Raw genomic sequence first — 16,889 nt, forward strand, 5'->3', positions numbered from 1 at the left:
CTCCCCACGACCTTGACCTGGATTATAAAGTAGCCGATGGAGGCTGGGAAGCCTACCTCTTAAACGGCGTCCTTGTCGAGATTCAAAGTAGGTCAACGACAAAGAGAGGCGAGAGGCAGACTCCAACCCAGAAATATGCCAAGGTCACAGCCAATGACGTTTTCCCTACAACCCGATACAAAGCTGCCAACAGGGATACCAACAACAGCTCCCTGAGCTTGTGCAGTGACTGTTAATACTGTATATATATGTATATTGTGGCCCACCCAGGCTGGCACTGCCAGCTGTACCCGACACAGACAAGCATGGGACATAAGTTCAAGGCACACACTGATATTTTATTTTCCTTTTGTTCACTTGTGGGCAACGCCTTGCCCGTTCCCACAAGCTCGACACAGTCCAGCACAAGCACAAACACAAAACAATTCTCTTCCTTCTCTCTTCCACTACTCCAGTCAAGCTTCATCCTCCTCCTCCTCCTCCTCCTCCTCCTCCTCCTCCCAACACTGGCTCCCTGGGTAGTGGCTGCTGGCTCCTTTTATAAGGTACCCTGAAGTGCTCCAGGTGCTAGAGTACTCATTTCTAGCAGCACTTCCGGGTGGGCACTGCCCACTTGGGCTCAGTAGCTCCTGCTGCAGTACCCCCTGGCAGTGCCAGAGGATCCCCACAGGGTTGCACCAAACTTCATCTCCCAAGAAGCCCTTTGGGACTCTGAGGCACAGCTAGTGTCCTGTAATGCTCTGGCCATGCTTGATCCCCCAGTCCTCCCAGTGTGGAGGCGTCCCAGCCGGGCAAGGGCCTCAGCCACACACTACACTATATATATCTAAATCTAGAAATGACCACTGACACACTCCTCACGAAATCTCCCAAACCCTGAGGACTTGGGACACTTGGCCCATAGGTGCTCGCTAAGCAAAGGTTTTAAAAATTTTGTGGTCCAAGCGCGTTTCTTAGACCCGTTTGTATGTCTGCCCACTTTTCATGAGAGAACTGTTTAATGGATTTAGATCGTTTTATTTTCTAGAATTTGCTAGAACATTCCGTCGATTTTGCGACTTTCTCATCGCGCTAAGTGTCACAGTTCACTTGCGGTACCGATTTATTAGCGCGAGTCCGAGAGAGACTCACCGGCTGCGGGGGGCGGGCCCTCCTCACTCACGCTGCCTGCCTCGGGGCGTGACCTTAACTCCATTAGTTAGCGAACGAGAGAACTACTTAATGGATTTAGATTTTTTTTTTTTTTTTTTAAGAATTTGCTTGAACATTCCGGTTGATTTTGCGACTTCTCTCATTGTTGTAAGAATCACAGTTTGCTTGCAGGAGCGATACATTCATGCTAATCCGAGACAGAGGGGAGGCGGAAGTGTGACGTCAGGCGTAGAGAGCTGGGCGGGGCCTTCCTCACAGTTTCACTAATACAGTACATAGGTGAAGCCGCAGGGGATGGCTAGTAATTAACATATCTACTCTATATTTTTAAAAGCTTAAAAGTGCAACATTTTGATGTGACATTTTAATGTCACGTTTTTTGTCACGCTTTAAATCGGGCTTATTTTAAAGCCTACATATATATGTTTGGTATCATTCTTTTCAAAATTTATCGAACTTTAATGTGATGTTGTTAGATTTTCAGATTCTTATTCCCTTTTTAAATATTAAACTAAATAATATCAAGAACTCATGTCGCACGAGACGAGACTTTGTGCCAAGAGATTTAACAACACCCGGGGCCGGAAATAAAAGTCAAAGAGTAGGGCAGCTGCTGTACGGACTTTTAAATGTTCGAAGTGCCGTGCGAGATGCAGATCACACAGCGTGACGTCAGCAGCTGATCAAGCAAAGAGGAGGTAAAAAAACAAAACAAAACAACTGCATTTGTTTCCCTTTGTCTCACCGTTTAAGAGGGGGTTTCGGAGGAGCGACCGTCCTTGGGGTGCGTTCAGCCCTCCCCTTCAGACTCAAAGTGGCTGGCACATAGCACAGGCGGGGTTCGGCGAGCAAAGCAAGCAGGGGGTGAACCCCTAGTATATATATATATATATATTGTGGAGGACTGCCGGCCCTCACCCCCAGGCCGCCAGGAGGAGCTCTCCCGACAGCAGGATTGTGCCCCGAGTTATGGACCTATGGGCCTTATGGACTATGTAGTATTTATACACAGCCCTGCTGGATACCTTGGGGGTCACTGGGAGTTGCTGTAGGGGGGCTCGTGGGCTCTTGTGTGCCCTATAACCCAGGAGTACATTACGGTCACGTGACAGGAAGAAACGACGTGCTCCTGGGTTGAAGAAAAAGGACTGTTTACCCTGATCCGGAAGTAATAAGGAACTGTGGACTAATTGGGCAGGAACACCTCCGGGTCAGGGGCTATAAAAGGACTACGGCCAGTCCAGACACTGAGCTGAGCTGGGAGGTGGAGGAGCGAAGTGTCTGGGCGAGGAGAAGAGAGAATATTATTGTGGTGATTTGATATATGAGTAGTGTGGAGTGTGCTTTGTGCACAGTATTGATAAATAATAAAAAGTCTTGGACTTGTATCCAGTGTCTAGCGTGGTACCTGAGGGTTCAAGGGAGCACTAGCGCCCCCTACTGCCACAATATATATCTATATATATATGTATATATATGTATATATAAAATGTACAGGGCGGCATGGTGGCATCAATGAAGCATTAGAGTCCAGTAGGGGGCACTCTTTCCTGTGTGTAGTATCTACTACAGTCATAATGAATAGTAGGAAGGGGCTTTAATCCAGTAGGGGTCACCATCTCTTTTATAAAGTGTACTGAATTCTTGTACTGTCACCATGCCCTTTGGGACACGTCTGAGTCCAGCAGAGGTCAGTTTCCCCTGTATGTGATATCCACTAAGGTCATAAGCCTGTAGGGCTCAAAGTGGTCACAATGCCATCTATGGTGTCACTGTCACTGTCTCTTGTAAATAGTATTTGATAGAAGGGGATACTAGAAGGCTGCGGTGGGCTGGCGCCCTGCCCGGGGTTTGTTTCCTGCCTTGTGCCCTGTGCTGGCCGCGATTGGTTCCAGCAGACCCCCCGTGACCCTGTATTTAGGATATAGCGGGTTGGATTATGGATGGATGGATGGCTCACCATATTGCTGCTAGGCAAGCATTAGAATAGAAGACAGGACAGACAACTGGGAAACACACAGTCAGGCTGAGGACTGCTGTCTAATATCTTTTGTCTGTTAAAGTCAGCATGAAACTGTATTCCCTTTTCCTTGTTTGAAATGGCATGATTCACCTGAGCGGGGGTCCTGCACGTGAAGAAGAAAGCCTTGGAACATTGCTCGGCACACCTTTGAAGCCGACAGACGGATGGCTGTGCATCTGTGATCCGATCCGGAAAATCCTTCCACTGCAGCGGCAAAAATGGCAGACTCGACACATCGAGGTCCCCCAGACTGGTTTCCTGCCATTGGCTTCCTTCGTCTGTTATGCAGCGGAAGCCGACATTAAACAAAGCTAAGTTATTTCTCCTATGTGATCAGTAAGGGAGGCGTATCGCCTTTTTATATTGTATCATTATAAAAGGACTCACTCCCTGGGAGCTGACGCCCCCTGCTGGAGACACCAAGGCACAGTACATAAGCACTCAGTCCTGTACTCTTCTTCTCTTCCTCTCTCGTTCCTTCCTTCCATCTCAGGTCAGTGTCGTCCTCTTCCTCCTCCTGACTCCCTGAACAGAGTGAGGCGGCTCCTGTTATTCAGCTCCTGGGAGGGCTCATTAGTATTACCTGCAATTGCTCCCCAGTTGTGGTGGGAGTCCACTATAGGGATGTGCAGCTCCCCATTGGCGGACCCTACAGAACCAAACTCCAAGTCCCAGCATGCCCTGCGGGAATCTGTGGTGCCACCCTCTGGAGTCCCAGGGGAAGTAGTGCCTCGCAGATACTCTAAGGGTCCTTCCATCCAGGTGGTATCCCGGCCGGGTAATGGCCAAGGCCACCCGTCCCAGTATGTTTTATATTGGATAGATTGAATTGGGTCGGCATGGTGGTGTAATGTCCAGCACTACAGAATAAGAGTACAGAATTCCTCGCCCTCCGACTCGCCACATCCCCAAACTCTGGACGGCTGGGTGTGTCCTGTGATGGGCTGGCACTTCTATTCAGAGGTCTTTACAGCCATGCAGCTGATGTGCCCTGAACAAATGGGTGGCTAGGTGGGGCAGCGCCAGTGATGGCCAACTCACAGCTTTCGAGCTCTGGTCTCCAGTCCCAGTCCATGTGGGTGATCTTCTCTGAATCCCAATGGTGAGGACGGACAGACTGACTCACCTCATTAAAGGCCAGAGAGCAGCAGCCATCTTGCTCTGATTGCCGTTATTGTCCTCTTCCTCCTCCTCCTCACTCCCCCTCACACACACACTCAAGGGGCCAGACAGCTGCTAAAGTCAATTTTTCTTTCCTCCTCAATGCGCTAAGTCGTCACCCGCCGCCTCCTCGTCGACTGAGTGGTCCGGCCATCCGGTGGTCTCCCCGTAACAGGAAACAAGTGCGTTGTCAAGGCACTCCGTGCATCTTTTGCTGAGACGTCGCCCTGAAACTTTCTTTTTTATGTGTTTTAAATGAGAGACCCCCCCCGACAATGGGAAGGCTCTGCTGCGTAATTAACATTTAGGGGGCTTCATGCTTTCATTCGGAAATGAGCGTCTGTGAAAAGTCCTCGGCACTCGTGCTTAGTGGATGCTGCTCTGCATCTGTGTTTTAATTAGAAAACGTTTCATTAAAGCTCGCGCTAATTACTGTGCTAAATGTCATTTAATCAGCGCTTAACGGCAAATGCTACCTGAATAATATCCACCGGCTTGAAGGATCGAGATGTTTGTGTTAGCTGGCAAGTCGTGCGGACCCCCCACCAGCCCCCCCCCACTTGACTTTATTGACAATACAAATTCTGATTCTGGACACATATCTGAATTTTGTTTTTTTTTTTTTTATTTATTTGACAGTTTGTGGACAAATATGAATCATTAATGTGTCCCACAAGGGCAAAATTTAACAAAATCAAACTCATCAGGGGCGGTACGGTGGCGCAGTGGGTAGCGCTGCTGCCTCACAGTAAGGAGACCTGTGGGTTCGCTTCCCTGCGTGGAGTTTGCATGTTCTCCCCGTGTCTGCATGGGTTTCCTTCCACAGTCCAAAGACATGCAGGTTGGGCGTACTGGCGACTCTAAATTGTCCCTAATGTGTGCCTTGCGGTGGACTGGCACCCTGCCCGGGGTTTGTTCCTACCTTGCACCCTGGGATTGGCTCCAGCAGACCCTCGTGACCCTGAGTTAGGATATAGCGGGTTTGAAAATGACTGACACTTCATAATTTAGACAAATGACACCTTGCCATGTCTTCTGGGTCACTTCTGACCCCACATTCACCTTCATGGATTTTTCATTTCATTTAAATGAACGCCCGAAATGTCACCCCTTTCAGCTCAGAAAGAGTAAAGTGACCAAATGACAAAAAAACCAGACAGTCTCCAAATGTCACACTGCTGTACGGCTGCCACACGTTTTGCACACTGCCATGTCCTTGTCTGTAAAGACCAATTTCTCAACCTCTCCTCAAATTCTGGGCGTACGGGAGGCGCCCCAAAGCGCTCTGTGTGTCACGCTGTGATTATTCACCACTGTGTACATTTAACCCTCACGATATCTTCATGTGATGTGCCTATTGGGGTCTATTTTTTTGGCCCCGATTCTGTGCCCCTTAGGTTGCCATGTACAGTTCATTTTTCACATTCTATTGATTGAACGTCCGAACCTGATCTTGAGTTTTAGAACAATGGACATTTAGGACAATGGTGGGTCCTGACCTGATCTTAACTGTTATGGCATGCTGTCTCTTTCTGTGTATGTCTGATCTTCTTGGACAGACAGTCCAGTCCCACCTTCCAATAATGACCCTCTATCTGCCACAGCCAGATGTTATGTGGGCGTCCCCTTGGCCTGGTCCTCAATGATGAAGGTCCTATGAGCTGGATCACCCACATGGCCGTAGTGCCGAAACTGACGCTCCCTCACAATGCTGCTCATGTGCCTCATTTGGGACTCCATGAGCAAACCAGCAGTACCCAAGGACACTCCAAAGAGGCACACATGAAGGAGTCCAGTCTTCATCTCAGGTCACTGGACAGCGTCCATGTCTAGCAAGCAGGGGGCACCAGGACTCTAAAGACCTTTTGCACAGAGCGTCACACACCCCTTTCCAGTGACCTCATGACCCCCCATTGCTCTCCCAATCCGTCTACTGACTTCACAGGAAGAGTCACCAGAGACATGAATGTCACTGCCGAGGTCAGTAAGCCTCTCGAGGAGATGGACACTCTCTCCGCAGACAGACACCCTGCTGGTGGCCGTGCCAGGATGTGACTAAAGCCCAGACTCTTGGTTTTTATCAGGACACTCGCAAGCCCAGACACTCCGTTCAAATGCTGAGATTGTGGGTTCAAATCCCACTTCTGACACCATGTGACCGGTCACTTCACCTGCTTGTGCTCCAGTTGGAAAAGAAACAAAATGAATGTAACTAATTGAAACTCAAATGTTGAAAGGCACCTGGAGGGACGAACAAAGGGAGAAAGCAAAGTCCATCAAAATAGCAGCAGCCCCTCTGAGGCAGACTGACTGGGGTACCTCATCAGCCACCTGCCTCTGGGGAGTGGGGGTTAGAGGAGGAACCCCCACATACACTAGATAAGAGGTCTCCATGTTACCCCCTGCCATGCTGTCTTTCCGTTATGGAACTGATATCCTTGGCACACCTGGATGAGTAAATCTTACCAGTGCAAATCTCTAACAGGGCATCTTATGGTCTGACTGGTGCCTTCTGCCAACTGGTGTCCTTTGCAAACCCAGGCCAGCTTTGTCGGGTCTTCCACTGTGTTTTTGCAAGTTAAAGTTCATTTTTGTGCCACTGCCCTTATGGATCTGTTTCTGCAGAAACCTTGTAGGATAAAGAAATTCCCAGGAGTCCATAGGCCACGCAGTAGGTTGGCATGCCATCGCAGTGCCATTTAGACTTGAGTGTACTTCCTTTAGTCTCCACTAGGAGTACCTTTATGGATGCCTTGGGGAATTCTGTAGATTTGAGGCATTTAGTACCCTTGGCATGAGTCATGGTACCACCAGCTGATGCCATCCTGTGCCAGCTCCTTGCCCCCATTAGCACGCTATCAAGTTACGTCCTTACAGATTTTCAGATTTTTGGAGGAATTCTAAGAAGGCAAGAGTTTGCAAGTGGATTAGAATTCAAATTGGGGGAACCTGCCTGACATGCCCACTGGGCACACACTCACCCCTGGTAATGCTCAGACCTGAAACTGCAGTTCAGAATCCCTGGCAGTCATGGAGGATGAAGCCTCTTGTCCCCTCTGCCCAGCTGTGCCCGACTCCCACCCGACAAGTGCCAATGGTAAGACCTTTCCCGCAGAAAGGCGCTATATGGAAGAGTGCATATCGGCCATTCTACCTTCGCCAGTCCAAGAGAGGGGCACATGTGCCTCTGAGTATTTAGAGCTACCCTGGTGTGTGACCCGTTGCTGCCACATGTGTGGAGGTCTTCAGATGGCAGCAATAAAGAGATGAAAGGGCTTCCTGGATCGACTGATTTCAAAGACTTCATTAATTTCAGAGAGCTGCTGCTTGTTGGCGGTCCAAAAAAAAAAATAAATAAATAAATAAAAATAACCAAACAAAAAGGATGTCTTCAGCGGCGTTAAGATAATCTTTGTGCGCTTCAAGTGCATTAAGCAGCACTTTCTGAAACGCTCTTGGCAGGGTCAGCCGCAGATTCACTGCTGCGAGTAATTACTGGAGCCCAGGAATATGAAAGCCATTTATTTAACAAATTGCTGACAAATAGTTTGTGGTAAGACAGCAGCGCAAATGACGGCGACTAACACCTCGGCAGCTGGGGACAGATGGAAAACGGTGGGCCACTTAGGGGTGGCGAAGGAAAGAGGCAGGTGGGCTTCTGCTTCTACAGACCTAATGGTGTATATAGCGCCTTTCCAGAGCTTCCTTATGCATGTGGAGGAATCAGTCATCAGCAACTGCAGCGTGAGTACCGGTGAGATGAAAGAAGTCTCAGCAGGGTCCACACACTGAGGGGGACCGAATAGTCGCCTGGTCTGCATTTTATAGCGCCTTTCCATTGCAAACCACATCCAATCATTCATCTATAAGTACAATGTGAGGACGAGGAGATGAATTGACTTTCACAGCAGGCTCTACACAAAGAGTCGGTGATGGGGAATGAACCTGTGATCCTTCTACAGGACATGATATAGCGCCTTTCAGAAGCAAACCCCATCCTTATAAACATGGTGCAATCATTCATCCATAACTGTATTATTGAGATGCGGTGAGATGAATTGACCCACACAGGAGTCCGTGCTGAGAACTGAATCTCTGATCTCTTTACAGGACATGATATAGCGCCTTTCAGAAGCAAACCCCATCCTTATATGTAAGCAATAAGCATTCATCTCAATGTGAGGACAAGGAGATGAATTGACTCACAATGGGGTCTACACAAAGAGTCAGTGATGGGGGCTGAAGCTGTGATCCTTCTACAGGACATGATATAGCGCCTTTCAGAAGCAAATCCCATTCTAATACATAGTGGACATTTAAAACTATAGTGTGAGTATTGTGAGATGAACTGACCCACAACAGGATCCACACAGAGAGTCAATGCTGAGAACTGAATCTCTGATCTCTCTTCAGGACATTATATAGCGCCTTTCAGAAGCAAACCACATCCTTATATGTAAGCAACAATCATTCATCTCTAACTACAACATGAGGAGAAGGAGATAAATTGACTCACAATGGGGTCTACACAAAGAGTCGGTGATGGGGAATGAACCTGTGATCCTTCTACAGGACATGATATAGCGCCTTTCAGAAGCAAACCCCATCCTTATAAACAAGGTGCAATCATTCATCCATAACTGTATTGTGAGTACGGTGAGATGAATTTACCCACACAGGGAGTCCGTGCTGTGAATTGAATCTGTGATCTCTCTACACTGCATTATATAGCGCCTTTCAACAGCAAACTCCCAGTGTTATAAATAAGGTGCAATTATTCTATATCTATAACTACAGTGTGAATATTACAAGATGAATTGACTCACAAGAGGGTCACTGCTGAGAACTGAATCTCTGATCTCTTTACAGGACATTATATAGCGCCTTTCAACAGAAATTCCCATCCTTATATATAAGCAACAATCCTTCATCTATAACTACAATGTGAGGACAAGGAAATGAATGTGCTTGCACGGGGTAGACACTGACAGTTAGGGGTGAGAACCGAAGCTGTGATCCTTCTACAGGACATGATATAGCGCCTTTGAATAGCAAATCCCATTCTTATACATAGTGGACATTTAAAACTATAGTGTGAGTATTGTGAGATGAACTGACCCACAACAGGATCCACACAAAGAGTCAATGCTGAGAACTGAATCTCTGATCTCTTTACAGGACATTATATAGCGCCTTTCAACAGCAATTCCCATCCTTATATGTAAGCAACAATCCTTCATCTATAACTGCAATGTGAAGACAAGGAGATGAATTGACTTTCACAGGGTTTGCAGAGAGTGAGTGATGGGGGCGTTATATAGCGCCTTTCCATTGTAATCCCCACACTTATAAGCAAAGAACAATCATTCTTCTATAATGAGACTGTGTGGATGAGGTGATGCATCGACTTTCACACGTGTCACCCTGACACTGTAATCTATATAGCGCCTTTCTTTAGCAAACCTCATCTCTCTATGTAACCAACCATCATTCATCTGTAACTATAGAGTGGGTACTACAAGGTGAATTGACCCCCTTACAGCAGGGTCCACACAGAGAGTCAGTGATGGGGTCTGAATATTTGCTCATTCTACAATACGTATAGCGCGCCTTTCCATTGCAAACCCCAACCCTATAAATAAGGAGCAACCATTCATCAATAACTAAAATGCTAAGAGATAAGTTCACAGAGAGGCAGTGATGGGGTCTGAACCTTTGCTCATTCTCCATTATATAGCGCCTTTCCATTGCAAACTCCCCATCCTTATACTGTAAGTGAGGAAAAATCATTCATGCTGTATAGTGCCTTTCAACAGCAAACCTCATTCATTCTTCTGCGTAGTGTAAATACTACAAGAGGAATTGACAGACATCAAGGTACAGACAGACAGTCACTGATGGGGACTGAAAATCTGCATATTCTCCATTATATAGCGCCTTTCCATAGCACCTTATAAGTAAGGGACAATCACTCATCAATAACCAAAATGTAAATGCTAAGAGATACGTTGGCTTTTCCAGGGTTCACAGAGAGTAAGTGATGAGGACTGAGATGAGAACCTTAGCTTATTCTCCATTATATAGCGCCTTTCCATAGCACACACACACACACACCCCTATACGTTAGGGAGACTCATTCATCAATAACTGTAGTGTGAATAGTAAAAGATGAATGGACTCCCCACAAAGAGTCGGTGAGGGGGACTAAATCTGTGATCACTCTACAGGACGTTATATAGCGCCTTTCCATTGTAAATCCCACCCTTATACGTCTATATATAATTACACTGTGAGGACCAGAAGACAATTGGACTTTCCCAGGGTTCACACCAAGAGTCAGGGGTGAGAACTGAATCTGCGGTCTTTCTGCTGTCTATTATATAGCGCCTTTCCATAGCTAACATCATCACAGACGTGTAATTACAAAACAAGGACTAGGAGATGAATTGACTCACAGCAGGGGTTCACAGGAAGAGGCAGTGGTGAGGACTCAGTCTGGGGTCTTTCTACATTATATAGCGTCTTTCCGTAGCAAAACAGCATCCCAAGCCAATGCATTCTTGCCGAACTTTCCTTATTTGTACGATGTGAGTGCTGAAAGGGGGCCGAGTTTCTAGTTATAGCGCCTTTTTACTGCAAACCCAATCCCCTCTGTATTACAGACGATGTACAGCCAAGGCTTTATTGTTACAGTGTGAGCCCTGAGAGGTGCATTGACTTGTCCAGGTCAGCGTGAGGATTAACGCTGTGATCTTTTTTTTTATTTTTATAGTGCCTTTCATAGTAAAATACCCAAGAAACAAAGACCTGGGCTGGAGCCCCGACAAAGCCGAGCCGGCCCCAGTGGCAATGCAGGCCCTGGTGGCCTAAGTGACAGAGTAACAATAAGACCGGTGGCTGCTGTGACAGAGTCAGGAAGATGGAGGCTGCTGAAATAATCCACTAACGCCGACCAGGACCTTCACGGACCACCCCAATCCGGCTAGCCCCCCCAACTTCTACCTGCACGCTTCAGAAATACCACAAGGGGGAGAAGCTTCAAACTCTGGATGGTGGAGTCAAATCCAGATGAAGAATCTTAATAAAGGAAGATTTGTATCAACACAAAAAACTAACAATCTTTAAAAGGACAACAAGCATTAGTGTAAAAGGCAAAAAAGTTCAAATTGCACAATTCATAAGGAAAACATAAATCAGAAAGCCAATAAACCCTAAATAAAGTGAACACTTAGGACAAACTCAATGCACTGCTGCGCAGCGTCAGCTCTGAATGAAGAAAGAAGGAGGGGCCAGCAGCAGTGATGTCATGGTGACCCCGCCCCCACATCGGGGCCCCACCCACAAACTAGAGGCAATGGCAGTATAATTAAAGAAACACAACATGAATATCACAAGGTAAGCCAAAACTCACAGAAACAGCATAAACAACATGAAAAGGAATCATTTAAAACAAACAAAAAAAACAACAGGAGACCAAAAAACCCAAACCTGAGATCTCTCCTTCCTAGAAGAACGAAGACTTACCTCAGTTGTGGCTCTAGCAGTTGTGCTCAGGTCCCTCCTGTTTGCTTTCCTTCTCCTTGAGATGTTTCCAGAACTTGATTGGCGTCCACCTGAGGCAGACTGACTTGACTGGATGTCATTTAGAAAGGCACATGTTGTGTCCCTGTGTGTAGAAGGTCCCACAATTCACACAAAAGCCAAGTCAAGAAGTCCAATGACCTCTCTGAAGACCCCCGTGATCAGATTGTGGTGAGGCAAACATCAGAATGCAGTAATAAAACCATAAAACTAGGACCCTTCCTAGAGTGGGCTCTGTGGTCAGACTGAGCAATGGGGGTCTTGGTCAGCATGGTTACACTCTCAAAGAGCTTCAGAATTCCTCTGCTGAGATGGGAGAACCTGTCAGAAGGACCTCCATCTTGGCCGCACTCCACCAATCAGACATTTATGTTAGAATGGAGGCCACTCTTGAGCAAAAAGGCATTTACATGGCACGGAGATCTGAGGAGAAAGAGTCTCTGGTCTGATGAAGTCTTAGGGCAGAACCCCAAGCAGTAAGTCTGGTGAAGATCAGGCACTGCTCGTCACCTGCTTGATTCCAAGCCCATGGTGAGGTACGGAGGTGACAGCATCAAGCTATGGGGGCGCAGGGACAGGGAGACTGGTCAGAATTGAGGAACGGATGAAGGCAGCCAAATACAGAGAGGACCTTGAAGAAGACCTGCTCCAGAGTGCAGGCCACCTCAGTCAGTGGTGGCAGCTCACCTTTCAGCATGACAATGACCCAAGCCATACACTGGAGTGACTTGAGTGACCCCCCCAGCCAAAGCCCAGACTTAAACTTCACAGAACATCTATGGAGAGACCTGGAGATGGCAGTTGGTGGACACTTTCCATCCAATCCAACAGAACTTGACAGGATCTGCCAGGAAGAACTGAATAAACTGTGCAAATCCAGGAGTGCAAAGCTTGTAGAGACTCGCAAAGCAGACTTGAAGATGAAGGGGCTTCTATAAAGTGCTGGATTAAGGGTCCGAACACTTATAGGAATGAGAGATTTCAGCTTTTTGATTTTTAATAAATTTCCACACATTTCTGACAACATGTGCTCACTTTGTCATTATGGGATATCGAGTGTAGACTGATGAGCAACAATGACAAGGTTACCCATTTAAAATGAAATCTACAGCACAGCCAAGTGTGCAGAAAGATGAAGGGGTCTCGGTACTTTCTGAATCCACTGTGAATGCAATCCAGGGACACTGCCATGACGGTAACACAGCAGTAGCCCCTTTACCGGCTCTAAGGGACTTGTTCCTGTCGATCCATCTTGATATTATATAGTGCCTTTCACAAAAGCACGAAGAGTGCAGTTCAAAGCCATGCCAGCTGGTGCTTTAAGGTCAGACACGTGAATGGTGTCCCATTTCAGAAGGTAATTAGTGATTAGGTGGTAAGGGGGCGGGGGGGGGAGGATTTTGGGGAGCAAATTGACCAGGCAGTGGTGGTCAGTGTAGCCAGGGCATTGGGGTACACCCTAATCTTTTCAAAAGATGCCCGTGCATCATTTATGACCACAGAGTGTCAGGACTTTGGTTTTAGGTCTCATCTGATGTCTGCTAACTTAAGAAGCTCCGCATTCATTTTATTATTACAGCTGTAAAGCAGACCGGCATTGGCATTCCTGAGGACCACCTAACCACCATGGAGCACTGGAGTCCTGTTCTCTGTAGATGACAGAATGGAGGACGTGTGCCTTCTGCCTCAGCGATGTCTCCTTCTACCAGTGTGGTGCCCGCAGAGCGGAGTGCTGGCCGTGGTGCTGAATCCCGGATTTGCTTCCTCTGACTCAGGGTGTCCCCCTCACTAAAGTCTCAGAATCCCATTTGCAGGGACAGCTGGGGAATTCTCAACAGGATCATTTCTGAGAGCTGATTAAGAAGTCACTTGTCACAAAGTGAGCCCCTGATTGGACCTTGAAGGGGGCTCGCTGGTATGTCTTGCTGTTCAGTTTCACTGACTGGGGTACCAAGTCACCCCTGCTGTTCTCCTCCTTATTTTTTGTCACTAGTGCGCCTTAACACTTCATTATGACACAGCAATCCTTTAACATCAGTGCCGTCACCATGGTAACCGCCCTGACAGGAAGACAACACTTCATTCAGGGCCGCCTGCTCCCGTGAAGAGAAATTTTATTATCTGCCCGTCACACAAAGTACTGTCAGCGTACCCTCAGGGACAGAGCCCACCAGGCACAGCAAAGACAGGGTGACACTTACCTGGTATCCAAGAAGTCACTCGATTAAACTACCAGGCTTTATTTTTGTCATAAACAGCATCAGAAAGTAAGTTGTGTGTATTGATGGCTGGACTGGCAGATGAGGTAGGTGTCTTGTCTGGTGACACTCATAAAGTGAACTGGTGACACACTTCTGCCAATGGCCCTTCCCTAATTCTATTGAATGAGATTCAGGCACTTGAGTATTCCTTAAACGTATGATGGATAAGAGAGCCATGTAAGGCGCTATAATGTGGTGCAGCAACAGGAGAATGCATGATGGCTAAGTTCAAATGGGGGCTAAGGAAGGCCACAAAGAAAAAAAGGTCATCCAAAGTGGAGTGGCACCTGAGTGAATGGGTGGGCCAGCTCAATCAGTTAATTAGGGATGCACTTCAAAGCAATGGCACATGTAATGAGTCTGCTTGGACCAAAGAGAGTGGAGAAGGTGTAAGGTGGGCACAAAATGGCCTAAGATACAGAGGTGGCAGGAATTAAGAAATGGGGAGCACAACTTCGAGGTGGGAGGAGCTCATGATGGAGTAGGGGGCAAGATGAGAAAGGGAGGAGCTTATAATATAGTGGGCGGGACTCAGAGAAAGGGAGGGTATGATTAATGTGTGGGTTTGAACTCGGAGAAAGGGAGTGGCTTACCATACAGTAAATGGAAGAGGGACTTGTAATAAAGTGAGTGGAAACTTAGAGAATGGGAGGGGCTTAACATGAAGTGGGTGGGACTTTAGAAAAAGGTATGGGCTTCCCATAAAGTGGAAAGAATTGGAATGAAGAGGAGACTTGTCATATAGTTGATGGAAATGATTTTGCAGTTGGTGCAGCGCATTATGAAGGAAGAGAAACCTTCCGAAAAGGAGCTGCTTATCTTCTGGAGGGTGGGAACTGAGGCAAAAGTTCTGTTTGGAGGAGGTGGAGAGAACTGGGAAGGAGCTTACTATGAAGTGAGGCAACTCAGAGAGTGGGAGGAGCTCATCGTGAGATGAGGAGGGGCTTGTAATGCAGTTGGTGGAAATTTAGAGAAAGGGAGGGGCTTATTCATGTGAGAAAGGGAGGGAAAACTCTAGAAAAGGGAGGTGACTGTTATTGGGAGAGCAGGAATTCATAGAAAGGGAGGAGCTTACCATGAAGTAGGCAGCAACAGAGGGAAAAGGAGGAGCTTATCATATTGTGGATGGGTCCTGAGAGAAAGATAAAAGGATTGTAATGTCTTTGGTGGGAACTCAGACAAAGACAAAAGTTTGTCTTGGAGGATGTGGAGCTTGTCATAGAGTGGGTGGTAACTCAAAGGGTGGGAGGAGCTTACCATGAAGTGGGCATAAATGGGTAGAAAGGGAGGAGTTTATCATGACGTTAACAGAAATGGAGAGAAATGGAAATGCTGATGATGCAACGAGGGACCTCAGAGAACAGGGAGTGCACAAGCTGACAGCAAGGGAGGAGCTTATTGTAGCGTGGGTGGGTCCTGAAATAAAGGCAAACGTGCTGCTTGGAGGTGCTGGAGAGATTAGGGTGGAGCTTAGTATGCAGTGAGAGAAGTAATAGAGTAGGAGGATGCAGATCATGCAGGAGAATGGGAGGAGCTTATCTGAATGGACAGAAATGGACAGAAAGTGAGGAGCTTATCATGGTGTGAACTAAGAGAAAAGATATAATGCAGATAGATACAGAGAAAGTTGGTGCTGATCATGAAGTGGGTGGAGACTGAGAGAGTGGGTAGGGCTTAGCACGAAAGGATAGAAAATGGGCAGAAAGGGAGGAGCTTATCATAGCATGGAAGGGTCCTGATTTAAAGAATGGTTGGTTTGTAATGCAGTTGAAATGGGGAGGAGGGGGAGCTCGACATGGAGTGGGTGGAGACTCTGAGAAAGGGAGGAGCTAATCAAGGAGTGGTGAAAATGCAGAGAAAATATCACACTCACTATGAAGTAGGTGAAGCCCTAAGACAAGGAGGGGATTGGCATGGGGGGATTCTTAGAAACTGAAGAGGTCATCATCTAGTGAGTGGTAGCTGAGGCCAAGACAAAAGTTCTGGCATGAGTAGGAAAAACTGAGGGGGAGATGCATATCACGAAACAGGTGGGATCACAGAGAAGGGAAGTGCCTGACCATGCAGTGGGTGGGGACTCTAATTATGGGGCAATCTTATCATAGAGTAGGTGGCAAACCAGCAGTTTAGAGAAGGGGGAATCGAGACAGAGGGAGGAGCTTATCAAGGAGTGGTGGAAATTCATGAAGTGGGCGGAAATTCAAAGAGTTGGGAGGGGCCTATCATGAAGTGGGCAGAAACTGAGAGAAAGGGAGGGGCTTGTAATAAAAGAAAGAGGTCTGCCTTGGCATGGGCAGTAGCAGTAAGATGGGCAGAGATAAAAGGGAGGGCACTTGCCTGGAATGAAGAAAAAGTGAGGGTCTTGACAAGGGGGTGGGGGGGCTGAGCTCGGAGTGGGAGGAGCCTGCAGGTGGACGTGTGTCTGAGATGCCGATCATCAGTGGCACCTCAGCAGGCCCCTCAATGAGCCGGCGTCACCCGGAGCTCCTGTTTCAGCAGTGGCAGCCCACCTGGCATCTCCTCGGCGGGACGGAACTCGCCAGAGCAAATTCTTTCCATATTGTCACTGCATGAGGAACAGAGCCTGACAAATATTTAACAATTTAAAACAATATTGTGCATCAAATCCTGGTATCAAATTATGCAAATTTTCCCCCTAAATGAGTTTTTATAGGAAAAGGGAAAAAAGATTGATTACAGAAAAAACGTAT

The sequence above is a fragment of the Polypterus senegalus genome, chromosome 13 (genome assembly GCF_016835505.1).
Source record: "Polypterus senegalus isolate Bchr_013 chromosome 13, ASM1683550v1, whole genome shotgun sequence".
NCBI classification, from domain to species: Eukaryota; Metazoa; Chordata; class Cladistia; order Polypteriformes; family Polypteridae; genus Polypterus; species Polypterus senegalus.